The sequence below is a fragment of the Chelonia mydas genome, chromosome 1 (genome assembly GCF_015237465.2).
Source record: "Chelonia mydas isolate rCheMyd1 chromosome 1, rCheMyd1.pri.v2, whole genome shotgun sequence".
Classification (NCBI taxonomy): Eukaryota; Metazoa; Chordata; order Testudines; family Cheloniidae; genus Chelonia; species Chelonia mydas.
This window is the reverse complement of record NC_057849.1, coordinates 234,957,855-234,983,641: the sequence shown is the minus strand read 5'-3', so window position 1 is coordinate 234,983,641 and position 25,787 is coordinate 234,957,855. Positions and strand designations below refer to the sequence as shown.

General features: G+C 44.8%; 1 long non-coding RNA gene across 5 annotated transcripts in view; it reads left to right on the top strand.

The window, feature by feature from the left end:
- The first annotated feature begins 2,676 nt into the window (after positions 1-2,676).
- The window catches only part of LOC122464398, a 38,067-nt gene continuing 14,956 nt past the window's right edge, over positions 2,677-25,787 (top strand). Inside the window, exons 1-3 of one of the 5 annotated variants that reach the window (XR_006288369.1) lie at positions 2,677-2,701; positions 22,667-22,758; positions 23,882-23,948. This is a non-coding gene — a long non-coding RNA (uncharacterized LOC122464398). Of the gene's footprint in view, positions 2,794-6,039; positions 6,353-17,290; positions 17,340-22,666; positions 22,759-22,932; positions 23,035-23,881; positions 23,949-25,787 lie in introns of those variants that run through there. The other 4 variants (XR_006288380.1, XR_006288379.1, XR_006288378.1 and 1 more) reach the window with 4 other exon arrangements.

Here is a 25,787-nt window from a genome sequence, read left to right as displayed (position 1 = left end):
TAGTGGGGGAGGTGCCCCATGGGCCAGAGCAGGAGCGAGGGAGGAGGAGGGGTGGCTCCGGGCACCGGGCAGCTAGAGATGCTGGCAATGATGGGGCCAGCACCCTGCCAGGGCTCGGGGGTCCCGGATGCCCCTCCTTGCTGGGCCAGGGGGCAGTCCCTCCAGACATGCCCTATGATCCGGCCGAGGTAGCACCGTGCATCCCACGTAGAATAATCCACCCAGTAACGGGCCCCTGGTCGGGGACCAAGAATGACCCCTCGAGCGCCTCTCTGCCATGTGCCACCAGCGGCAGTTGAAGCTGCACTTGCCAGTGGAATGAGAGAACGTGACGGAGGGCGGGGTCTTTGCAGCCCAGTGGGAAAGGGCTTACTACAGAAATGGGCTTCCCCAGGGTAGAAAGGGTGGGTAATAGGGCGGCATTGGGAAGGAAGGGAGGGACGGAAGTCAGGACCAGTCAGACGCCCAGGTCTTCCAGCTGCTCCAGAGAGACGAACACGCCCCCCACCGCCAGGCCCTTCTCCACCGCCTCCTGGGCGGCAGCCTCCGATGCTAAGAAGAATACTAGCTTTCCATACATTTTGGAGGGCGCCACAATGGCCGTGGGCCCCACCACCCTCGCCAACTACCACACGTAGGTCTCCACGTGGGGCGAGGGGAGTACCAGGAGGCAACGGACGCTGTGCTTCCTGGTCAAGGTCGGGAAGGGACCCCGGCTGCTATAGATGGTAGCGGAGGCGGTGGGTGGGAGAGATGACATAGCGGCAGGCGGGGGGGCTGCTGCCACCTGGGCGTATGCCCTGGGGGCCGGGGGAGGGACACCCGCAGAGCTGGTGGAGAGAACAGTGGGGAGGGCTGCCATGGCCGGTGGCTGGGCCATGGCAGTGGGGGCAGCCCCTGCCATGGAGGGCTTGGTCTTTTTAGTGGGGCCCTTCCCCTTCTGTTTACCCTGGCCCTTCCTGCCCGCTGCAGGGGGCTTCCCCAGAGTCGGAGGGGGCAAGGGACATGGCAGCAGTGGAGGTCACCCCGGTGTCTGCCGCTGCCGGTGCCCCAGCGGGGCATTAGCAGGTGGTTCAGCTGTGGCGGCGGAGGTAGAGGCTTGGGGGGGTGACGGGACGACAGGCGGGGGTGGGGCAGCTGGATCTGCTGGAGGGGCCCCAAGCGCCATGCCTCCTGCCATAATGAGCAGGGAGGGAGGGGGGAAAAAGGGGAAGCAGGTTGATCACTCCTCCCTGCTAGGCTGCAGGCAGGGGAGGAGGGTGCCAAAAGCGGGGGCTGGATGGAGGGGCAATCAAGGACTTGGGGGGGAGGGGTGGTCACCAACACGGGGAGGGTTTCCGGCTCCTCTAGATGTACTCCCCTGCTGGAGTACATCTAGGAGGGGGGAATACAACAGCATTGGGGGGTGCAGTGAAAAGGGGTTTAAACTGAAATGGGGAGGGGCATGGGCACATGGTGGGGCATGGGCACACGGAGCGATAGGCTAAGCAGGCTGGAGGTAGGACAGGGAGCAAAGGGGCTCGCTTCAGAGACTGGGGCGGTGCAAACAAACGAAAGCTGCAGAGGGAAAAGGGCGGGGCAGGCAAACAAACTGAAGCTAGTAAGGGGGGCTAGGGCAAAGGGGAGGGCAAAAGACTTCAAGGGGCAAATGGGGCAGGTAGCAAGGAGCAAAGCTGGGGGGGGGGGTGTCAGTCCAAGGGTGGGGAACGTGCGCTTGCAAAAGTCAGTTTGGGCTGGCTGCTGCTTCAGGCCCAAAAGGTGGTAAAAGGGTATGTCAAGCCAGGGGAACAGCTGAGTCCCAGAGGCAGGAGCTTGAGGCAGATGGTAAGTGTCCACTGGGGGCAGTGGAGAGGGCAGTGATGGTGGTGGTGGCAGTTGGGGGGGGACATGGATGGACCAGGCTCCACGCCACACCCTGTGTATCCCCACAAACACAGTCAAAACCCCCACCATAAGAACACAGTTCGAAAGTTACTCAGTCTTTGAGAGCCCCCTCCACAGTGGTCTACAGAGTCTCTGTGCACTCCCGCAGCAGCAAATGGTCCTCTTCTTCTCCTCCCTGGGGTTCCAGCAGCTCCTCTGCAGCAACCACAACAGCAGCTCCAGCAGGCAGTCTGGTGGTCCAGGCAGGCAGAAAGGACCCCTCAGGTGGTGGTGGCGTCTGCAGCAGTAATGGCTGGGGCTGGGGTCCCTCACTCCCCTCCTCTGGGGAGCAGGCCAGCAGGCACCCCCGCCCCCACCGGGTTGTAGTTAGAGTAGTAGCAGCAACCGAGGGTGGGGGGATCCGGCAGCTGGCCAGCAACCAGGTAGCAGAGAAGGAGGGGGTGGTGTTTGGCCCCGCCAGGGGGAGCAGCTGGAGCAGCAACAGCAGGGAGAGCCCAGGGCCTAGCAGGAGCAACAGCGTGCGTGCGTGCATGCGTGCGTGCGTGCGTGCGTGCGTTCGCTTGCACGCTCCCTCCCTCCAGGCCAGAGGGCAGTAGGAGAGTGCTCAAAGGGAGAGATATTGGTCCCAGGTTAAGCGGGTCCCTTTTCCCTGGGTAAGGTAACGGGTGGTTCCAGATCAATCAGGAAGTTGCTGGAACCAATTAAGGCAGGCTAATTAGGACACCTGGAGCCAATTAAGAAGCTACTAGAATCAGTTAGGACAGGCAGGCTAATCAGGGCACCTGGTTTTGTAAAGGACCTCACTTCAGTTACTAAGGTGCATGCGTGCCAGGAGCAAGAAGACGAGGACATGCTGCTGGAGGACTGAGGAGTACAAAAGCTATCTGGCATCAGGAGGAAGGTTCTGTGGTGAGGCTAAAGAAGGTGTTGGGAGGAGGCCATGGGGAAGTAGCCCAGGGAGTTGTAGCTGTCACACAGATGTTACACAAAACCCTATAGACAGCTGTGATCCATGGGGCCCTGGGCTGGAACCTGGAGTAGAGGGTGGGACTGGGTTCCTCCCAACTCCCTATTGGATACAGGAGGAGTTGTCCTGGACTGTGGGTCCCACCAGAGGGGAAGGTCCCTGGCCTCTCCCCAGCCCCACTAGGTGGATCAGCAGAGACTGTGGGGATTGTTCTCCTTCCGTTTCCCCATGCTGGCCAGTGATGAGGTTAGCTGAGTGAACGGCAGGTTTGAGCCACTAGCCAAAGTGGCCAAACTGAGGGCTTCCAGGAATCTCTGAGGCGAGCAAATCTGCCAATAAGTGCAGGACCCACCAAGGCAGAGGAGGAACTTTGTCACAGTAGGGACAGCAGCCTCCCTGAAATACAGATACCTGGAAAACTGAGGAAGGTTGGGCCTACTTACTCTTTGCCCTCTGCCTCTAAAGAAGTGGAAGTATGGTCTTGGGTTTGGGACATCTGGGCTGAGGGCCCTGCTCTCCTATAGATTTCCTAAATGACCTTGAGCAAGTCATTTAACCACTCTTTAGCTCAGTTTTCCACTTGTAGGGATTGTGCCCATTTTATGTCACAAGGATTTGTGAAGATAAATACATTAAAGATTGCATGGTGCTCAGATACTATGGAAATGGTGATGATATAAGAAAAAAAATAGTCCTTTGCCCAAAGTGTCAGGAGGGGAGTTAAAGACTGCCAGGTTACCCCAATACTGCAGAAAACCCTCTAAATATTAATGATGGGGGCAAATGTGACTGGGGGAGGGACAGGTGGAAAGGATTTACTCCCTGGTAGGCATCCCGCCCCCACCCCTGCTCCCTTGCTTGGAAGTTGCTCTCCCTATGTGCAGGCTAGTAAGGTCTTGTCGTCTTCACCTTTCTTGGGGTTGGACTCCCCAGGGATGAGTTTCCCTAATATCCTCACCAGGGAAACACTCTCCTCACCAGGAACCAGCTCGGTCCCCATGCCTGGGCCATGTGCAATGGGATCTTATATCATTAGACTTAGCCCTTTAACAAAAATGACTTTGGAGAGGAGTTGATGTTGGATAAGTGTGGCATCAGACTGTGCAAACCCTTAAAAACAAGGAAACACCAAGTTCTGAGACACCTCATACCTTTGCACCAATGCAGCACATTTGTATTGACTGTGACAGACATGGAATCTTAATAAAGGACCTACTCCTTTCTCCAACAGAGAAGGAAGCACACTACCTATTTATCTCCCACACAGTGTAACACAAACCCTTATTTATAGCCTTAGCAACATTAGCAAATATTCTGTGTTGACATGTGCACACACTAATTTTGTGGTGCACTACACATTTCTGAGGGAAGTATGAGGTCATAATTAAGATTTTCTGGATAAGTGTCAGGAATATACACATGGCTACAAATCAGACAAAATTACTACCTGCCATATCTTTATTATCTATAATGTATCGAGTTTATAGACATCCCTATGGCACTCTTCACCCGAGTATATAAAAGGATGCATTTAGTGGAGATGGAGATAAGTCACAGTCAAGTTCAAAGTCAAACCCAACATTTTACCAAAGTTTGGGGTAGTTTGGATCAGGAGTCTTGTTTTGGCCCATGATAGACATAGAATCCAATCTCAAAGTTTAGCCCTATATCTACGCAGATCAGAGGTGCTCAGATACAAAAATTTTATTAAAGCTAATGTTAAAAAAAGTTATATCATATGAGTGTCTATACATCTGGTTATAGTGTGATGGACAAGATATAAAATCCTAGATAGCAAAGAACAGTTGTATATTCAAAGTATTCCAAAGTTCAGGAGTGTTTGGATGTGTGGTTTTGGTTTGTGTCCATCTTAAGTAATTAGCCTCTGATGTAAAATGTTGCCACACATCTATTCTGCTCAATAGAAATACGTAATTTAAACCACCTCTGAGACATGTATGAATCAGCTTGTTATCTTATGAGAGCTGATCAGGGCAAAAGAGTCCCAAGCCTTAAAATGTTAGCTCGCTCTGCATTTTAAAGGCTAAACTTTGAAACCATTATGTGGGAGATGTGCTCACAAAACCTGATAAATAAATAATAGCTCTGTGTGTGCACCATCCATGTTCTTTCAGAGAATTTATCCCTGTAAAGTGTCCACGTATTAGTTACAAGCTTATGATATGATAAAAGTGTAATACTGTCAATCCTACAAAAGGGCCTGTTTGTTTTGAGCTAGTTATCTATGTTAAGGATTAGGAATAAGTTACTGTGGCAGGGTTTAAAAAGAATTGGATGATGCTGTGAAAAAGAGAAAAAAGGTTTAATTTTAAAATATTTTTTACAGTGTTATAGGAAAATACTGTACACTGCAGTTCAGATGACCACACACATTCAAGGAAGTGGTGCGGTCTAGTGGGGAAAACATTGAGATTTCTGAGACTTGGGTTTTATTCCTATTGCCACTAACTTCCTAGGTGATTTTGGGCAAATCAGTTCATATCTCTGTCCCTCTTTTTGCCTCGTCCAGCTTGTGAGCTCTCTGGGACAGAGGCTATCTATTAGTCTGTTAGTACAGTGCCTAGCACAAAGGAGTCCTGCTCTCAGTTGGAGCTTCTAGGAGCTACTGTCCTATTAATCTATTTTCTGGAAATTAAAAGAGAACTGTAAGAAGAATACACAAGAGTAGCTGTGGGGAAGGAGAGTGGGTGATGGCGTGGAATCAGCTGTAGAGGAAAAGCTGTTACATTCTCCTCTGTGTTCCAGGGTTGATCATCTAAAACATAGGGATTTTCCTCATTGGTTGGTTCCCCATACAGGGGCCCTCTCTTTCTATTTGTACTGCAAAGATGGGCTCTTTAGGAGCAGTATTGTGGACTCTTCTAGACGTAGGTCACAGTGATATGAAATAGGGCTGTAAATTTCATGTCAATTTCTGGCTCAGGACCACAAGATTTGAATACAACTCTTGCCTTAAAATGTTTGTGTTAACCCATTTCATTTAGTTCAGATAGGTTTCTATCTTTGCTGTGTGTGATAGGGTTTGTACCCTACATCAGCCCTGATAAGATTAATGAGAGCCCAGGAGGCTGATTAAGTTAGTTGGTGTCACCTGCAGAGAGAAGGACAGGGTTAATTAAGAGTTAAGCCAAGCTGGGGAAGGGCTGGGATAGCACTATAAAGGCAAAAGGCTGAAAGGGGCTGTAGGGGAAGGAGGTTGGCCACTTCCTGGGATGAGGGACATCAACAGGGAAATGGAGGCAGTCTAGGGGAAGAGCAAGTCCTGAGATCCTGTCCTGGAGTAAGAACTCTAGCAAGAGACTAGAGGGGGTGAAGTAGCCATGGAGAGTACAGTATTCTCCCATGGTAAACCCTAAGACAGGAGTAGTAAATGGAGACCTGGCTGGAAGTCACTGGAAGAAAACTATCACAAAGCAAGCAGAGAGCAGAAGTGGGGCACCTCGTCGCATGAGCTACTTTCTCAGATCTAGACACAAGGAGGTGAGGGGTACCTTGTTACACTGTGCCATTGACCTGACCCTATTTTGCTCACCAGTATACATTTAAGTATAAGTTTTGCAGGAACATCACGCATGATTTTGTATAATGAATAAAATATTTTGTATTAGTATCACAGTGTTTGATCCTTTGGATAATGATTGCTTGAAAACATGCTTTTTATCTGATTGAATGCTCCTAACTCCTTATTGGATGTGGGTCATGGCACATTAGGCACCAGGAAAGGAACAGCCCTTAAAATACAGAATGGATGGACACGCTTGTGACATTCTGTACCTCGGGGGAACACCCAGCATCCCCATGTTCATCCTTACAATATAACTGTGGTATCTAATGCAAAGTTTGTCATGTCGGGTGTCTTCGGAAGGCTCATGATGCACTGAACATTGTTGTTATAGTGACGTTATAGGTTGTAATTTCATGTATATAGTTCTGAGGCTGAAAATGTGTCCTCATGGCTTAAAACAAGCCCAGGCAAAACTCTCCAGAAGCAGAGGGACAGTTCACACCTCGTCAGGGCATGTATGGGGCAAACCCAGCCCATCCTCACAGGAACAAAGGACACTGGCTTAGGCAACAACAGGATCTGTTGGACTCTTGAGTGAGTCACCCCCCTTCCTTTGGTCAGTTTGGGACTGTGATGAGGTAATGCTCACCTGACTCGGGGGGGGGGGGGGGGGCAAAGCCAAGAGCAGGGGTTCTCAAACTGGCAGTCAGGACCCCTCAGGAGGTCATGAGGTTATTACATGGGGGGTCGTGAGCTGTCAGCCTCCACCCCAAACCGCGCTTTGCCCCCAGGATTTACAATGGTATTCAATATATTTAAAAGTGTTTTTAATTTATAAGGGGGGGTCACACTCAGAAGCTTGCTCTGTGAAAGGGGTCACCAGTACAAAAGTTTGAGAGTCACTGGCCAAGAGGGAAGAAAGGACATGATAAAAGGCAGAAACGTTTGCCATGCTCTTCCTCTCTTCCAACTCTATCTACAGACATCACCACCAAGCTATTGAAGTGCTGATCAAAGGGGAGAGTCTGGCTGAAGGGCAGCCAGCCAGCCTGTGGTGAGAAGTATCTAAGTTTGTAAGGGCACTGAAAGTGTTAAGATCAGCTTAGAATACGTTTTGCTTTTATTTCACTTGACCAAATCTGACTTATGTTTTGACTTATAATCACTTAATCTATCTTTGTAGTTAATAAATTTGTTTGTTCTACCTGAAGCAGTGCATTTGGTTTGAAGCATGTCAGAGACTCCCCTTGGGATAACGAGCCTGGTGCATATCAATTTATTTGTTAAATTGATTAACTCCTATAAGCTTGCAGCGTCCAGCAGACATAACTAGACACTGCAAGATGGAGGTTCCTACGGTTTCGTCTCGGACTGGAGATATTGGCTAGTGTCATTTGGTTGCACAATCCAAGAAGCAGCTTACATGCTAGAGGCTGTGCCTGAACAGCCCAGGAGTGGGGGTTCTCACAGCAGAGCAGGGTAAGGCTGGCTCCCAGAATCAAGGATTGGAGTGACCTAGCAGATCACCAGTTCAGATAACACCAGGGGAATGTTACGACTCTAACTTCAGATTTACTTAAAACATTCTCTAGTAGTGCACTAGCTACTGTAGTTTGGGTGGCACTGTGTTGAACTGCAATGTACTATTGTTCTAACAACTTTCTTGGAATAAAACCAAGATATACAAGGAGAGTTAACTAACAACCAGCAGCAAACTGCATAGAGAGGAGCACTAGCCTGCAACACGTTCTTGTGTGTCCTTGTGTTTTCTCTGAAAACATTTCCCACTTCAAGTCAGAGCCAGATTATCAGCATCCATACCTTTTTAAAAGAGCTCAACTCTTTGGTGGATCTGCCTATAAGTCTCACAATGGGAGCTGCTCTAGAGGTCTCTCTTTAAAGTGAAGACAGTCCTGTATTCTATTCCCCTTGCTGTGTATGGGGGGACTAGTGAGTGTATGACAGCAGAATACATTGTTTACAGTTTCAGATTTATTACATACAGTGGCAATAGAGGGAGTTGGCAGGAGTGACGGTACCATTAGTCCTTAGCAGGATAGGAAATAATAAACACATTGCATTTTTGCAGCACTTCTCAGCCATAGATCTGAAAGCACTTCACAAAGATAGGGGAGCATTATTACCCCCATTTTACAGATTGCTGGCAGAGATGAAGGGTGAGATTCTCACTCCCACTCTGACCCCATTAGGCTGAGTAAAAGGCTTGGAGAGTAAATGGATGCTAAAAGCCCCATATCTGGCCAAGGGAGCATTCTCCCCCTGCAGGCACTGTGGAAAACAGCTATAAGTCTGCTTTCCAAGGATCCTGTTGCAAGCCCTAAGGTCCCCAGGGCTATCTAAGTTACTTGAAGGTCACCGCCAGCCCCCAGAGCAGTCCAGGATCTAGGGGATGCAAAAGTGGCTTCAAGCCACCAGTGTCCTCCATGCTCTTGGCTGTGAGTTCTATGCTGCACCTTAGAGGCACAGGCCAGAATTGCACCTTAAGTTCATTCTGCAAGTCCGCATTCAGTTCAGGAATAGAACCCATGTTTCTTAACTCCCATTATTAGGCACTCTTGCCTATTGACCCTAGGGGAGATGGCTGCCATGATAAGTATGATACATGAAAACACAGTCAATCACCATTAATTGCATGCTTATAGTGATCCAATCAGTTTACAAAATCCTTCCAGACATCACATTAGGCTTGGTATTCTTTGGTAGGCAATATATATTTTATCTCTGCAGTTATTATGTTTTTTCCCTCTGGTATCCTGAGACTACTGCCCTCTAAAAGTGTTATTTCGAAGAGTCATGGTATTGCCTCAGAAGCTAGGCACTAGCTAATAGAATACAATGACTCTCCTACTGGAAATGACGCTGTTCAGTTTCTTATAACATGTCCATCACTGTGGTACCTGCAACCTTCCAGAGTTAAAATACTAATCAAGGAAACTAAGTCATTTCCATGTTGCTTTCTATTACACACACTCTTGGAGGGAAAAATTGCATGTGTGGGGTTTTGTTTGCATATTTTTAGTAAGTTGATGTATTTTATGGTAGTGGTAGGAGACACAAGGGGAAAGCAATGTGCCTTGCATTTGGACTTGAACATAGTGACATTTGTGGTAGTGCTTAGTTTCTAAAAGGAAATTTCCACAGTCTGAGGTTAGGTTCTGTGCAAATGACTGAAGTGGTTTGGCCATAGAATTGATCTTAGAACTAGCATAGACAGGCCTTGGTATTTTGGAAGAATTTCCAGGCACAAAGTGTTCTCATACTGACAGTTTGTCTGTAGTCAGCATCCCTCTGAAAAGAATTATGTCTTATGGTTATTTTTTATTTACATACACATCAAACTGACAAAATGAGGTTTACACTTTTTCCACTTTTTAGTTTCCAGCTGATTATCATTTTCTTTTAAGATTAAATAAGTAATTTATTGAACTGTAACATCAACTATTTATTAGGAAATTGCAGGATAATTTTAACTTTCCTTTTTTAAAACATAAATCTGCATCCAAGGCCTCAAGTAACTTTGTGCGACTCTGCACCATTAATTTCTTCCAGAGTGACATTTTGATATGAGCTGAACAGATGGAATTGCAGGATTGTTCTAGCAAATTTATCATTAAAAATGCATCCGACACCTGTGTAATTTGCCTAATCATTTTCCTAATAAGCTCCCACCATTAATTATGCACGATTTCCACAATGCAATCAAGATAAAAGTAAATCTGATGACTTAATACCCTTCAAAATAATTGGTTCACCCAACACAAGGCCTCCTTGGCTTTCCATAGCCATTCCAGTTAATTAGAAAAAGGGTGCACCTTCTAGGAGTCAGCAGAATGGAGACGGATCTCATGGCGGGAGGCAGGCCTGCTGGTTTTTTGGGCAGGAGTCAAGGCTATTAACTCATGAAAGAAACTAATAGAATCCCCCCACATCTCTCATCTTTCTCTCTCCCCCCTCCCCCACCCCACCCAGTAGCAAACAGATGCTATTAGTGTTCTTCAGCCATCAGAAAACTGACTGCAGGACTCCACGGGTCTAATGAGAATCAACTTTTCTGAGGCTGCTGTCTTGCGGTGCAGCCCACCTGTCACATCATTAGGTGCAGCATGTGCCTGGAATTCACTTTGCTAAATGAGATTTACAGGCCCCAGTGAAACTCATCCTGCAGTATTCCTGCTTCAATTAGCTAAAGATTAATTGTCTGAGAAAGGGAATGAAAGTTTTACTTCAACTGACCTGAAAAAAAAAAAAAACCTGGTGGGGGGGAGAGGGCTGGGAGGGAGTATGGTTCAGGTATTCCACATAGGCCTCAGGCAGTGTGGAAAAACGTGATAATTTAAAGGTGCTGCAAATTTCCTACACCTCGTCTGGATGAGTGAAATTAACTAGCACTAAAAGCTGTCAAATTAAAGGTTGACTTCCCGATATTAGCACCTTAAATGTCACCGAATGGTCTGTTTCTCTCTCTTCCCCCTCTTTGTCTCTCGGCTTCATTCTCTCTCTTTCTCCCCCCCCCCACCCCCTTTTTTTTTTGGCATACATTCACGTCAGCGCACCTGCACATGCACACAAACATTATCCTACTGCTGTTCCTGCTAACTGCTTGTGCGTGCTTGGGCTGGAGTCACTCAGTATAAATCTTTGATGTAACCATGGCTACGGAACAACTGGCAATTACAAAATTTCCTCCATTTTTAATGTTACACTAATTATGTTTGAATGCATTTTAATGGAGGAAGGAATCGAGGAGGTGAAGCAACATTCTGTAAGCCAAGACAAAGAGAGGGGAGAGAATTCCTCCTCCTCGCCCTTTCAATCGCCTACCCAGCTATGGGAGAAGTGCAGAATTTTTTGAGGGGGAGCCAAAGTGATTAAAAGTATAGACCAATATATGAATTCTAAGACTTAAGGCACATTAGATTTTAATTCAGACAGGCCTCAAATACAGCGAAACATTCAGGGGATCAGAAGTCCAAACTAAATTTGGATCTGAAATTCATTGTTGATCAAGTTCTACAATCAGTTGAACCAAAACAACTGATCCAAACATCCTTGCTATCAAGTATAGAGGTTCAAAATCCAGATCAATTTTGTGCCTTTGACCGATCTCTAATTTTGAACTTTAACCAGTTTTTCATATATTAACATTTTGATACTTTACATACAATGGGCCAAATCCATCCATTGCCGATAGTGGAATTCCATCAGGGAGTAATTTGACCTGTTAATTGCTAATTTATTTTAGGTGGTGCAATATGAAGAACAACATCACTGCCTGCAGAAGATTTAATATTTTGGTGAAGAAAATGGCAAACAGTTTGGGAAGCCTAGGGTTTCCTGACACCTCCAGTGCTGATAATTAATTGCATTTGCATTCTAAAATAAGGGTCCTTTTTATTCAAGTGCGTATTAAAATTGCAAAGCACCCTAAACACCCTATCAACTTCTTCACTGAAGCTTAATGTGGCAGGTATGTCATTGCAAAAGATCACCTCCTGCACCACCAAAGGTATGAGTGGCACACTCTCGATGTCCCATTTTGATGCCATGCTGGAGAGAAATCAATGGAACATTGCTGCTGTAACACAGATGCTGGGATGGGGCAAAGCCTTTCCTCCCCATTGCCTGGGATGCAAAATATTTAGGGATTGATCCTGCACCCATTGAAACTGACAGGAGTTTTACCATCCATTTCAACTGGTCCAAGATCAGGCCAATAGAGAGTGGTAAAGATGCGTTGCAATCCTGCTGGCACTGCGAGTAAAGGCTTTGGAATATCATGCAACGGGTTTATATTGGAGGAGAATCTGTTTTTTAAGAGAGCTCTTTAGGGTAGAACAGGGATCTTATTTTAAAACAACACTTTACAGTGTATTTCTTCACCTTCCTCTCTTCTTTCTGTCATGGAAATTTAATGTGCATGCACACCCACTGTTGAAGGTGGGGTGGGAATATAGTTACAACTTCCCTTACAGCAGTGAGCTGTAGATCCCAGCTGTGCTTTCAGCAACATGAGCCAGCTTGATTATGCTAAAGCACCCCTGGATCCCTTCCTCTTTTGTTTCATTCTACTCAGGGTCTTTAAGCTTAAACATTTGACATGGTTGGGTAGTTTCTCCTCTAATTTTATCCCAGCTGACAGTGCGATGAGTTTAACTCATAGCCCTTCGGTGCAAACCATTTTCCACAATATGTATTAAGCCTTAGAAAGCTGGCCAGTAGGTAATTATATTCTGGGTAATGCCATATATTGGAATTTGGCCAGGATACTTGGGCTAATATTGTTACCCTTGCACAAAGTGATGTGGAGATTTTTAATGACCACATGTGGTCAGTGCCATATGTTTATATCACTTCCCAGGGGTGTCACCTTCAACACTACAGTGGCCTTTAGAATCACTTCAGGGTAGGATTAAAGAGGAAACTGAAAGCTGGGCGGCTGATCAGGTAGTGTTTGAGGTGATATGTGATATAGACATATGGCACTGACCCATGTGGTGGTTAAAAAATTCCACATCACTTTTTGCAAGGGTATGAGTTTGTTAGTTCAGTGACTGGGGACATTTGTGAAGTAGGGTCAGAGTGAGTCCCACTTCTGCACTGCCAGCAACACTCGCCAGTCCACACATGTGGCAATCCATAAATCATGACTGGATGTTTTTCTAAAAGATACTCTGCTTCAAATAGGAATTAATTCAGGGAAGTCCTATGGCCTGTGTTATACAGGAAGTCAGGCTAGAGAATTCATAGCGGTCCCTTCTGTCCTTTTCTATAAATAGAGCCTACCAAATTCCCGGTCCATTTTGGTCAATTTCACAGTCATGGGATTTTTTTTTTTAAATGGTAAATTTCAGGATTACAGTTATTGAAATCTGAAATTTCACAGTGTGTAATTGTAAGGGTCTTGATCCAAAAAGGAGTTGGGGGGGTGGGGGGGAGGCAGGTTTGCGGTACTGCTACTCTTACTTCTGCGCCTCTGCTGAAGGCGGCGCTGCCTTCCGAGCTGAGGAGCTGGAGAGTGGCGGCTGCTGGCCGGTAGCCCAGCTGTGAAGGAAAGCTGCTGCTAGCAGCTGCGCAGAAGTAAGGATTGCATGATATGGTATGCCGCTCAGCTCTGAAGTCAGCACAGAAGTAAGGGTGGCAATACTGTGACCCCCTAAAGTAGTCTTGTGACCCCACCCCCACAACTCCCTTTTGGGTCAGGACCTCCAGTTTGAGAAATGATGGTCTTCCCCTGTGAAATCTGTGTAGTATAGGGTAAAAGCACACAAAAGACCAGATTTCATGGTCTGTGGCGTGTTTCTCATGGCCATGGATTTGGTAGGGCCCATCTATGAATATGCTCTCCCACTGCCGGTCTGTGGCCGATTTCCAACCCTTCTTAATCCAGCGTGATACCAAAAGTCAATGTCCTTTTGGAGATGATGAATCCCACACCTCAGTCCAAGTTGACATTTACATCATCCTCCTTCAATGACCCTTCTCCCTTTCACTTCCTCCCTTGCCAGCCATTCACTCTACTTCTCCAGTCTAGGTTTCTTCTTTGTTACCCTCCTGAGACTCTTCAAATGGGTTGAGTAACTCTTTCACTCACGCTGCCCCATCTATCTAGACTCTCCCCACTCCTTTACTTTCTCCTTCCCTCTGAGCCACTAAAATATGTTCTTTTTATATCCCGGGTTGAAACCATCCATTTACTTTAGCTTGCAGTAGAATTGACATTTACTATAAAATATTTGATACTGCTTCAGTTTTGGCCTGTGTGGCTTGTTGAGGTACTGCTAGTGTGAGGAGAATGCATCTGTGTCTCGGATGAATTTCCGTCCTGCTATCAAAGGCAGTGGGGAACGTCATTTAGGAGGGCAGAATGCCTTCATCTTTAAAAGGTTCACAACTGCCCTTTGCTTCAGAAATCGTCCATGGACTTTGAAAACAGGCCCATAAGTGGCCAGATAGTCAATCTTCCCTTTTTGGTTAGGTAATTGGGATGGTTTTGGTGAGACATGTCTGACTATTTACTTCAGATGTCCTTGAACCTTGTCAGTTGGTTACAAAATTGTATTTGCAGTTTTGGTCAATGATTTCCTCCCAGCAATAGATGATGATCAGGTGCCCATGCCTGTGTTAGGTTTCCAAGATGCCTTTAAAATTACTCATCATGATGTGCCACTGATGCCCCTCTGGATATGAGCATATAATGCTTGGGTAGAAGCTCCATTCTTTCCTGGTTGAGAAGACTCAGAAGGTTGTATTGAGGAATGCCACATCAGCTGTCTTGTGAAGAGTGCTACAGGGTTGTCTTGTCATCACTGCGGTTTAGCTTGTGTATAGGGGGCAGAAGATAGGGAGGCTAGTTAAGGGGTTAGTTCGGAGGCATAGGATAGGGTATCTTCAGTATATGATACCAGCTAGCATAGTGTATCATTATCAGACAATCCAGCAAGAGCAATTGTGTGCCTAACAGAGGCTCTGGTGCAGATTGAGGCATGGATGAGAGCAATCTGGTGGAGGCAGAATCCATATAAAATGGAGGTGAGACTGGTAGGCTAGGAAAAACCACTAGACGTCATCAACCTACATGATTGATGTTTGCCTACTATTTGGGATCACAGTTCATAATTTTGGGGTATATTTGCACCAGCAACTGTATTTAAGATAATCAAGTAGCAGCTGTGTCCAGGAAGGCGTTTTCCAACTATGCTTGGTCAAAAGGCCACCTCTTTTCAAAGGAGATCTTGCTATTGTCATTTATGCCTTTGTTGCTTCAGGGTTACATTACTACAATGCACTACATGCATGTGGGCCAGAACTTAAGTCTATTCGGAAATTAGAATGGGTCCAGAAGGTGATTGCCTATGTAGGGACAGATTTTTCAGATTGCTCAGGCCCAGAGTTTTAAGTGCTCAGCATTCACAGAGGGGGTCAGATTTTCAAAAGAGCTTAGTTCCCTCTTAAGCATCTCTTGAAAATTTGGCCTTTTTTTTAAATGTGCCCAACACACAGCAGCTCCTGCTATTACTTATACTCAGTTTGTCAAAAGAACTCCTTGCCAAGAATGCTCAATTCCTTTGAAAATTCAGACACTGAATTTGGTGGCTAAGTGGGAGAACTGAACTTTTTAGAAATTTGGGTCCCTTGTGGTGCTGCTGACCACTCGTGGCAATTGAAGGTGGGATTTTCAGGAGAGTCTAAGTGACTTACAAGCCCATGTCCCATTGCCTTTCAGTTGGATTTTTGCTCCTAAATTCCTCAGGTGCTTTTGAATAATTGGAGCATCTTATTGGGCCAACATGATGTTTGTGCTCTCTGGTCTGTACTAGATACCTGTGAGTTTCTGGGGAGAGGTGAAGAGGCTGGTTTCAACTTGTAAAGCTTTAAATGGCCTGGGACCAGCCTATCTGAGAGACCGCCTCTCTGCCAGTGCTATATTGCTATAGATATTGTCAGTGATAGTACTCAAACTGGAGACCCCTCAGTATAATAGAGGGTGCTGCTGGCAAAGCATTCCTCCTGTGGGCCCATTGACTTTGAAATTCACTCCCGTGGGTCCCCTCTCACTTTCAGGGGACAGTGAAAATATCTGCTTTTTGGGAAGGGGAGGGACATGGAAGGGTTTGGCCTGAGGTGATTTGCTGTTTGATGGGACTATAACAGGAATTTTTCTTGTAGGAGAGTGAGGTTTCCTGAAGTCTATCTAATTGTATGCGTATGTAATTATTGGCTGTGTGCCCCGAGTTCTAGGATAGGTGCCTTTTTACCATTTTATAAATCCAGAAAAAGAAAAATACTTTGCAAGAGCAATACAATAAATCAGTGGTTCTTAGCCTTTTCCTTAGTGTGACCCCCGCCCCCCCCCCGCCACGCAACCCATTTAGCTGGTGAACCCTCCAGCATTTACCAATATGGAAAGGGCAAGGTAGTTGCAAACTCTGACACCTGTTTTCAGCCTTTCTGAGAATCGTGACCAACAGGATAAGAACCTCATACTAGAAATGAACTATATCATATTATGTTTATATAATCTCCAACCCCATCCTGTCAACTCTGTTACTGTTTCCAGTAGTTTTCTGATGTCTTAGGCACTCTTTGTTGGAGATTCCAGGACAACTGTATTCTTAGTTCAGTGAGAACTTTGAGAGATGTACTGCAAATATTAGAAGTGGCTTTTGCACAAATACACCTAATACACTATTTTACTTGATGATGAATCCCACAAAACAGATTGAATGTATTTTCAGGGAGCAGAGGTGAGGATCTATTCATTTGTTTTCCCATTTTAAAATGAAGGAGGAAGGCATAACTACTTGGAAAACAAATGTATATTAAGCAGTACTTGCATGAATGTTTAGAATTTATTCCTGAAAACTATGTGGAGTATATTAATAATAATAATAGCAGTGTCACATTGTGTAATTTTAAGCAGGAAATGGGAGCGAAGACCTTTTAGCGGCATCTGAAAGCATCAATTCCTAGACCATTTTCTGAAAACACCTGTCATTTGGTGCAACCTGGACTAATCCAAAGTGGGGGGGTGTGTGTGTGTGTATGTATATGTATTTTTGACAAAATTCCTCCTCTACCTTGGTGGGTCTTGTGCTTATTGGGGGATTTGCTCGCCTTGGAGATTCACGGCAGCCCTCAGTTTGGCTGTTTTCAGGAACCCACAGTCCAGGTCAACTCCTCCTGTGTCTGACCAGCAGTTGGGAGGTGTCATAAATATAAAGGGAAGGGTAAACACCTTTAAAATCCCTCCTGGCCAGAGGAAAAACCCTTTCACCTGTAAAGGGTTAAGAAGCTAGGATAACCTTGCTGGCACCTGACCAAAATGACCAATGAAGAGACAAGATACTTTCAAAAGCTGGGGGGAGGGAAAAACAAAGCCTCTCTGTCTGTCTGGGTGATGCCTTTGCCGGGGACAGAACAGGAATGGAGTCTTAGAACTTAGTAAGTAATCTAGCTAGATATGTGTTAGATTCTGATTCCTTTAAATGACTGAGAAAAGAAGCTGTGCTGAATGGAATGTAGATTCCTGTTTTTGTGTCTTTTTGTAACTTAAGGTTTTGCCTAGAGGGATTCTCTGTTTTGAATCTAATTAGCCTATAAGATATTTACCATCCTGATTTTACAGAGGTGATCCTTTTTATTTTTTCTTCTATTAAAATTCTTTTTTTAAGAATCTGATTGCTTTTTCATTATTCTTAAGATCCCAGGGTTTGGGTCTGTGTTCACCTATGCAAATTGGTGAGGATTTTTATCAAGCCTTTCCCAGGAAAGGGGGTGTAAGAGTTGGGAGGATTTTGGGGGGAAAGACGTTTCCAAACAGACTCTTTCCCAGTAATATACCGGTTAGACGTTTGGTGGTGGCAGCAATAAAGTACAAGGGCAAAAGGTAAAATAGTTTGGGGAAGTTTTAACCTAAGCTGGTAAAAGTAAGCTTAGGAGGTTTTCATGCAGGTCCACACATCTGTACCCTAGAGTTCAGAGTGGGGAAGGAACCTTGACAGGAGGTTTGGGGAAAACCCAGGCCCACCCTCTACTCTAGGTTCCAGCCCAGGGCCCTGTGCAATGCAGCTATCTAGAGTGCCTCCTGGAACAGCTGTGTGACAGCTACGACTCCCTGGGCTACTTCCCCATGGCCTCCTTCCAACACCTTCTTTATCCTCACCATAGGACCTTCCTCTTGGTGTCTGATAATGCTTGTACTCCTCAGTCCTCCAACAGTACACATTCTCACTCTCAGCTACTAGTGCCTCTTGCTCCCAGCTCCTTACACGCACGCCACAAACTGAAGTGAGGTCCTTTTTAAACTCAGGTGCCCTGATTAGCCAGCCTTAATTGATTCTAGCAGCTTCTTGATTGGCTGCAGGTGTTCTAATCAGTCTGTTTGTCTTAATTGTTTCCAGAAAGTTCCTGATTGTTGCCTTACCCAGGGAAAAGGGACCTACTCAAACTGGGGCTAATATATCTGCCTTCTATCACTCTCCTGTAGCCATCTGGCCCGACCCTGTCACAATATATATATACACACACACATTAAAGTACATTACTTTATCAGAAGCTTGAAAATCACCCCATCCTCCTTTTGGCTTGGTGGCAGAATTTTCCCAAGAGGCTCCAGGGAGCTGCTCAGAATCCTTTCAAATGCATCACTGAACTTTATCTATATTCTTGGTGTTAATATTCAGTCACCACTTTTTAAGTGCTCCTCTATTCTAGCTCTGATTAAGACCTAAAATATCTTTGGCTACTGATTTTTCTCTAAATCCCTTCTCAGTGTATGACATTGCATAACTTTCTTCCCCAAAACTTCTTCATTTGAACTGATATTTACGTCACATCTTGGGAAAGGGTGAGGAGGTGTTCCTTATGTTTTTTTTAGACACTTTCTTCAAAATTGTGGTGTCTAGTCTGCTTAGTTCTAGAATTTTGACTGTGCTTTGCCCACCACATATTGTGTGCTGTCACCAGTTGTTCATTCTTCTTTTTGAAGTAGAGTGTGTGTGTGTGTGTGTGTGACAGGTTGACTTCCTCCCAGGTATTCACTTTTCTTACCACAGCTCTATTCTGCAGTGATCTGTCCTTCCAGTGACTCAGGCCTCTGGCCAGGTCACGTTTGCAAGTCCATCCCTTTTTGGGTATATATATATAAAGAGTTCAGTAATGGGGAGGTCTTCAGAATGAGCAAGGGATTCAGAGCTTCCCCCTGGGGTCAGGGTCTCATGGTCCTGGCATTTGTATCTTCAGGGTCTTCTGTCAACTAGGGTTCCCTGCCAAGGGATAGATTTCCATAGCTGACCCTCTTAGGGGTTTGTGTGGGAACCCAGGACAATCCTCTCCACTAGGCTTTGATCCAGGGCCTAATGGTAGCCAACTAAGTGCTGCACCCATAGCTGCTATGGGCTGATTCCCTGGAACAAGTCCCATCAGTCTTCTGCCTTTCCACATGGTAAAGTAAAACACTGAACATAAAGGTGAAGTCTCTAACCTTCAGAGAAGCACAGGTCCTGTCTTTGTTGGCTTGGTCAGGTCATTGTCACCAGGCAGCAGAAGCTCAGGTATAGATCAGCTTCCCTCCATTGTCCGCCAGCTAGAGAGCAACTCTACTCCCCTTTTTAAGGTCCTTCTCCAGCCTCTTGCAGGTGTGGTGGGGCTGCCTGGCCCCAGAGCAGCTCCTTTACCCTTTCCTCTCCAGTGTGGGGTTTGTGTAGCCCCTCAGTAGAGGTTATTATTTGTGTTCCAATAGTTAAAGCTGGATTAAAGGAATCTGGTCCATAGGCACAAGACAGGGACCTACCCTCCTCCTTTGTCCTCCTCCGCCCCCCTCTGCCGAGTCATGGTGGCAAGGGTAGCTGCAGGGGTCTCCTTCTCTTACACTTGTTTTGATGCATAAACGGGAGTTGCTAAGTTCTGAGCACTGTAGAAAATGAGGCCCTTATTTAGGTGCCGACAGCAAACAGGAGTTGAACTCTTCTGAAAATCTCATTCCAGGTCTGTATACCTGTAAATTAATTCATGGTGTGCTATCATCTCCTGACATTGTTATTCCTTCTGATTAGGCAAACTGGTATTTATTATTTTGTGTTATGCTAGTGCTTAGGGGCCCCAATCAAGACTGCATTGTGCTAGGGGCTGTAATTCCTAGTAGGAGTTTGCTTTCTTTGATTTACAAGACAGCCATGCCACGCTGGGCTGTGGACATGAGAACATAAGAATGGCCCTGTTGGGTCAGACCAAAGGTCTATCTAGCCAGTATTCTGTCTTCCAACAATGGCCAGTGCCATGTGCCCCAGAGGGAATGAACAGAACAGATAATCATCAAGTGATCCATCCCCTGTTGCTCATTCCCAGCTTCTGGAAAACAGAGGCTAGGGACACCATCCCTGCCCATCCTGGCTAATAATTGATGGACCTATCCTCCATGAATTTATCTAGTTCTTTTTTGAACCCTGTTATGGTCTTGGCCTTCACAACATCCTCTGGCAAGGAGTTCCACAGGTTGACTGCGCGTTGTGTGAAGAAATACTTCCTTTTATTTGTTTTAAACCTGCTGCCTATTAATTTCATTTGGTGCTCCCTAGTTCTTGTGTTATGAGAAGTAGTAAACAACACTTTCTTGTCTACTTTTTCTAGACCAGTCATGATTTTATAGACCTCAATCATATCTCCCCTTAGCAGTCTCTTTTCCAAACTGAAAAGTCCCAGTCTTATTAATCTCTCCTCATACGGAAGCCGTTCCATACCCCTAATCGTTTTTGTTGCCCTTTTCTGAAACTTTTCCAATTCCAATATATATTTTTTGAGATGGGGTGACCACATCTGCACACAGTATTCAAGATGTGGGCATACCATGGATTTATATAGAGGCAACATGATATTTTCTGTCCTATTTTCTATCCCCTTCTTAATTATTTCCTGCATTCTCTTTGCTTTCTTGACTGCCACTGCACATTGAGTGGATGTTTTCAGAGAACTATCCACAATGACTCCAAGAGCTCTTTCTTGAGTGTTAACAGCTAAGATAGACCCCATCATTTTATATGTATAGTTGAGATTATGCTTTCCAATGTGCATTACTTTGCATTTATCAACATTAAATTTCATCTGCCATTTTGTTGCCCAGTCACCCAGTTTTGAGAGATCCTTTTGTAGCTCTTTGCCATCTGCCTGGTTCTTAACTATCTTTAGTAATTTTGTATCATCTGCAAGTTTTGCCACCTCACTGTTTACCCCTTTTTCCAGATTATTTATTAATATATTGAATAGGACTGGTCCCAGAACAGACCCCTGGGGAACACCACTATTTACCTCTCTCCATTCTGAAAACTGACCATTTATACATCCCCTTATTTCCTATCTTTTAACCAGTTACCAATCCATTAGAGCACCTTCCATCTTATCCCGTGGCAGTTTACTTTGCGTAAGAGCCATTGGTGAGGGACCTTGTCAAAGGCTTTCTGAAAATCTAAGTACACTATATCTACTGAATCCCCTTGGTCCACATGCTTGTTGACCCCCTCAAAGAATTCTAGTAGATTGGTGAGGCATGATTTCCTTTTACTAAAACCATGTTGACTGTTCCTCAACAAATTATGTTCATCTATATGTCTGACAATATTGTTCTTTATTATAGTTTCAACCAGTTTGCCTGGTACTGAAATCAGGCTTACAGGTCTGTAATTTCTGGGATCACCTCTGGAGCCCTTTTAAAAATTGGTGTCAGATTAGCTATCCTCCAGTCATCTGGTACAGAAGCTGATTTAAATGATAGGTTACAGACTACAGTTAGCAGTTCTGCAATTTCACATTTGAGTTCCTTCAAAACTCGTGGGTGAATACCATCTGGTCCTGGTGACTTATTGCTGTTTAATTTATCAATTTGTTCCAAAACCTCCTCTGATACCTCAATTTGGGATAGTTCCTCAGATCTGTCACCTAAAAAGAATAGCTCAGATTTGTGAATCTCCCTCACATCCTCATCTGTGAAGATCGATGCAAAGAATTAATTTAGTTTCTCTGCAATGGCCTTATCCTTGAGTGCTCCTTTAGAACCTCGACTGTCCAGTGGCCCCAATAGTTTCAATAGGTTTGCCTGAAGATTGTCAAGATTCATTGGTCAGTGAATCTCATGGGTTTCAGAAGAACTTTTCACTGAATTCCTTTTTGTACTCTGTGGGACTCAAAGGAACAGGTTTGCATGTCACAGCTGCTGTAGGTGACTCTTTTCTTAGGGGGTGCAGTGACAAATTGTGCTTGGTTTCAGGTGTCATTAAGCAAGTTTGATGTTGACATGGTATGAAATGAAGACAAACAGGGATGGATTTTAAGCAGCAGGCTGCAACTTTATTAAACTTAACACAGGGAAGGAGTGCTACCTGCCCTGTCACCCATACTCTCACCTACCAGGCATTTTAAGTGGTTCCAGTGCAGGGGTTACAGGGCTCCTGCTACATAACCATAACTTGGGGTAGACTGTCCTCAGCCTAGCCCTATGACCCAGCTCACTCATCTGACTCCTATCACACCCCACCCCACCTGTAAGGGAGACAGAGGGTACTAAAAGGGGGGACATTAGCCCACAAAGGCCAAAAGTTCTTTTGCTATCCCATGAGCACAAGGCCCATCAGTAAAGTTCCCAGGTCTTTTACTTCTGGGAATGGTTCCTTTTAGCCTTTAACCACACTTGAAAAGGCCATAAGTTGTGATGAACTAACATCCTTACCAAGGACTATCACTAATTATTAAATCCCATTCCTATTTAACTGTGCCTTCAGGATGCTGCGAGGAAGATGCAAAAAGTCCCCAAGCCTCTGCCAGTTTGGCCCCTGTGAGAAGAAAAACTTCCTGACCCCAAAACAAGTGATAGGTCAGTCCTGTAGCATTTGCAAAACATAGCTTCCAGACTTCCTTTCCTCCCTAAGTTAGCCAATGAGGTGCTAGACACTAGAAGGGGAGTTGTAACCCTTCATCTCTTTAGGATGTGTTCTCTTTCCTCGTTCAGCTGGGGCAGTCCCAATCACCACCAGCCCCATCAAGTTCCCCACCCATTCAGGTGTGTGTGTGGAGGGGTAGCATTCTCACAGCTCTGCTGTTAACCCACTGTCCTGGCTAAATTCCAATTACCAGCCAGGCTCCCATTCAGGTAATTATATTCTGTCTGTTTAAGCTCCACCTATGGCATTAATTGGAAAAGTTATTCTTTGCTTCCTGCCCTAAACTGGTGTGTAGCATTGCTCTGTGCTATGGGTTGCCACGATCAACCCCGGAAATGGCTACACTTGAATGAATGAACACACACACATGCATCACTTGGGATAATTCTGGATTAAAAACAACTACACAGATAGGTTCCAGTGCCACTTTATATAGCATGGTGGCTGTAATATATGTGTACTGTCCTCTTTCAAATAGAATTAGACCTGCTCAAGTGCTGGTAATTATGTTTCTCTCCAGTGGCTTGAAGCCTAAGAAGAGATATAAACCATAATTCTACTGACAGCTAGTAGAAGTATTCCTTTTAGCTGAAGTAGCAAAGGTCTGTGGTTTAGGAGTCAAAGGTTCTGGGTTTATTCCACAATGCCACAGAGATGTCATTAAGCTAATACCTGTATGTGTGCAATTGGTCATGGATTTGTTATAAGAGGTGTGTGTTTGTGTGAGGACAAGAGGGAGAGAAACCTAACATAAAGTACATCAACAAGAATTCTCTGCTCCCAATTTTGCAAAATAAAATTACATTTCTCTATCTAATCTCAAATAGTATTTATAATATAAATTACCTCTTTATATTACAGTCTATTAGCATCCAATATAATTAAAGTTGACAATGCATAATGTTTATACACCTTCATCATTTCTTGAAATACTCACTTTGTAGGCTGACTGTATTGACTGCATAGTCTTTGTTTGGGTTTCTGTAGTTGTGTTGAATTTAAATGCTAAATCTTAATTAGTGAATGAATTTTCTTCAAACTTCCTTCATTTTGTAGGTCTTACTGAGACTTTAACCTAAACTGAGAGCTAAGACAAGCTCAAAGAAAATTTGGTTTTATAAAGGTATGGACATTTAAAACTTGCAAACTCTGGGACCACTTTAACTACTGTGTAATTATAAATAGGGCCCTCCAAATTCACAGCTGAAAAACGTGTCACGGACCATGAAATCTGGTCTTTTGTGTACTTTTACCGAATAGCAGCGTTTCTCAAACTGGGGTCCTGACCCAAAAAGGGGTCACAAGGTTATTGTAGGAGGGCGTGGTATTGCCTGCCAGCCTTCTGTGCAGTGTTCAGAACTGGGTGGCTGGAGAGCGGCAGCTGCTGTCCGGCTGCCCAGCTCTAAAGACAGTGCTGCCGCCAGCAGCAGTGCAGAAGTAAGGGTGGCACTGGGGGGGATCATCACTTTTTTGGGGGGAGGGGTCATCATGGGCTTTACATGTCTATATTTTGCCATTTCTAAATACATATTCATGCTTTGTTACAACCCTGTGAAATTTAAGAAACCATGAAATTCAAGATTTTTTAAAATGCTATGACCATGCAATTTATGGAAATGGGCCAGGAATTTGGTAGAGTCATGATTATAAGGGTGTATATTTGTATAAGGGTACAAGTGTGATTTTTTTCCCCCTACCCTTGCCCCTGCTCTCACAAGAATGTGTGAGTATTTCCCTGGAGCGTGGGGCCTGTTTTATTGCAAAATAGCTGGTAAATGATGTATATATGTGTTGTATGATTCACAGAAAGGACCATTTGGATGATCTTCTGTGATCTGCACTATATAATGCAGGACGAAGAGTCTCACCCTGTATTTCTTACATCAAGCCCGTAACTTCTGCTTAATCTATAACCTATCTCTTAGACGTATCGATTTACAGATTTCAAGTGATGGAGAATCCACTACACTGCTAGATAAGCCATTCCAATGGTTAACTACTTCACTGTTTAAAATTTTGCACTATATTTCTATTCTGCATTTGTCTAGCTTCAGCTTCCAACCATTGGACCTTATTACACCTTTTCCTGCTAAATTAAAGAACCATCTACTATCAGACATCTCTTCCCCAACTAGGTACTTGTAGACCTCGATGAAGTCACCACTTGATTTGCGTGGACACCTGCACAGTTGCACATTTTACTTGGGCCCATAATTTGTGCTGCTTATCTCTTCTGCTATCCTTAGATCTCAGACAGAAAACCTGGCTCTGACTACCCCCAAACTTTAGAAAGGTACAAAGTCTGGAGTAAAATTTTCAAAAATATCTGAATGACTTGGATGAAGTCCAATTTTCAGCAATGACCTAGATACTTAGGAGCTTAAGTCTATGTCTACACTTCCCCACAGTTTGGACTACGAGGATGTAAATAGCTCTGCACACCAAAGTGCTGCACTGTAACTTCCTGGTGTGGATACCATGGGCACAAATGCAAAGGTTCCTATTTTTCATTAATGTAGTTCTGTTTGAACAGAACTATGTTAACGAGAACTAGGAACCTTTTCATTCATGTCCACAGTATCCACAAGCGGGAATTACAGCACAGCACTTTGGTGTGCACTGCTATTCACGCCCCCCATAATCCAAACTGCAGGGCAGTGTAGATAAACCTTAAATCCCATTGAGATAGGCTTGTATGTACCTAAAAGGCTTGTTTACACAGGAACATCCAGGAAAATTAATCTGAATTACTACAATTGTAAATTAGAAGTGGATTAATTAAGCTGTATTAAGCCTTTGTGTGAACACCCTCCATTCAGAGGTGAAGTGGCATTGAGAATTATTCTAAACAGAGTTACGGCCACATTAACTCTGATTAGCAGCATGCACACATGGATTTAATAAGGTTTAACTAATTCACTTCAAATTTATGCCTGGAGTTAATTTGGATTAATTTTCCTAG